The sequence below is a fragment of the Sinocyclocheilus rhinocerous genome, unplaced genomic scaffold (assembly GCF_001515625.1).
Source record: "Sinocyclocheilus rhinocerous isolate Xijiao unplaced genomic scaffold, SAMN03320098_v1.1 scaffold1016, whole genome shotgun sequence".
Classification (NCBI taxonomy): domain Eukaryota; kingdom Metazoa; phylum Chordata; class Actinopteri; order Cypriniformes; family Cyprinidae; genus Sinocyclocheilus; species Sinocyclocheilus rhinocerous.
The window spans coordinates 244,863-246,820 of NW_015646359.1; positions in this window are offsets into that span (position 1 = coordinate 244,863).

Sequence of the window (1,958 nt, forward strand, 5' to 3'; positions counted from 1 at the left end):
AGAAAGAGCACACGGGGCAGCCATACAGCTTCTTGAGCTAATGGGAAATAAGTGCCTTCCTGAGTGGCACAAAAGCATCGGTGGATGTGCCAGTGGTGTGATTTGACCTGGAATCTTTAACTGCTGTAAATATAAGTGAAACCAATTTGAATATTTACTACTGAGCCACCCATGTGCAAATAGACTCACCCAGAGCCGGGAACCATGCATTGAAAATATGTTGTTGTATTTAATTCATCTAGTAATGAATTTAACGCCAAGATTGATATATTCTGGAAGGCAATATTACAGGTGATGGAGGGCACAATACAAACTCAAATAAACTACTGATCTCCAATGGAGAATTTTTCAGTGTACTGTGACAGAAAATACTTTTGTCTGAAATGTATCCTGCTCTCAGTGAGAGTGTGACCGTATTGTGACCAGGGAGAAACTGTTCATATGTTATAAACTGTAATGGATATTTGTCATTACTTATGTCAGTGTCATAGCAGATAAGAAGTTTGGTCCTACATGTACCATGCTAATATTATGAGACTTGGATTTGCTTCTGACTGAACAGCCATGGGAGATGTAGCTAGATTTGTTAGGCTTTTCTGTTTTGTTCTTTTCTTTGCCTTGTACTTGTGTTTGTTTTGGGGCCATTCCAAAAGATGCATCTCATCCGTGTTGTAATTCTATTTGATGGAATGACACAATAAAGGTCTTGTTTGAGATTTTGAACTTGTTCTTATATTTCTAGAGTCTGAGATGTGAGGGTCTTTTGTTGTTGCATGGTACAAGCACCAGCTTGTTCACTACACTTTTCAGGTATAATCCATCATGTCTGAACTTTCTCTTACAAACAAGTAGTGTGGTGCTATCGGATCTCGCCAACCTCCCTTCCTTCGCCAGTAAGTAAGATGTGTACTTTTGCTGCTTCAGCTACTTTTTGTTTTAGTTTGAAATTACTATTGTTTGAATTGATAATTAGGAAGTTACTGGGATGGAAATTGACAGATTTTTAATTAAAGGATTAGTTCACAAGGATTAGTTAGTTATTTTAGTTCACCCAAAAGTGAAAATATTATAAAAAAATTTACTCACCCTCAGGTCATCCAAGGTGTAGATGAGTTTTTTTTTTTCTTCATCAGAACAGATTTGGAGAAATTTAGTATTACATCACTTACTCACCAATGGATCCTCTGCAGTGAATAGTTGTAGATTATTGTGATGTTTTCATTGTTTGAACTTCCATTCTGACGACTTTTCACTGGACAAAGCAATATAATGGATAGAAGATTTATCCATTATATTGCTTTGTCCAGTGAAAAGTCATCCTGTCTGAATCATGAGAGAAATATGACCAGATCAAGTATTGTTTACAAGTGAAAACAGTCCAAAACCGTTTTGATGTGAGAGGGTGAGAGGGGATGGACTTTTTCACTGGATAAAGCATTATTGTGGATTACAGACTGGTATTTTGGCCTGAAGCAATGGTTTAATTTTGAGCACTTTTTTTTTTTTTTTTTTTTGGTCTCTTTTTTTTTTTGATGTTAGGTCTTTGATTCAGAAAAGGCGATATTAAACAGATTGAGCTTCTCTTTTCCATGCAAACTCTCAAGCCTGAAAGGGGTCATCTGATGCCCATTTTCCACAAGTTGATATGATTCTTTAGGGTCTTAATGAAAAGTCTGTAACATAGTTTGGTTAAAATTTCTCAATGGTAGTGAAAAACATTTTTTTTACCCTGTCAAAAACAGCTCTTTTCAGAGCAAGCCGTTTTGTAGCATTTTCCTTTAAATGTTAATGAGCTCTGCTGACCCCGTCTGATGCTGCGTTCAAGTCCTCCTGGGACATTCGTACTTACGAGTTGACACGTCGTAATTACGACGTCAGGTGCGTTCAAGTCAGTTTAGTCGGCACAAGATGGTGGTGTACCTTCTTTTAATAAATTACAAGAAAATACAACAGGGTCT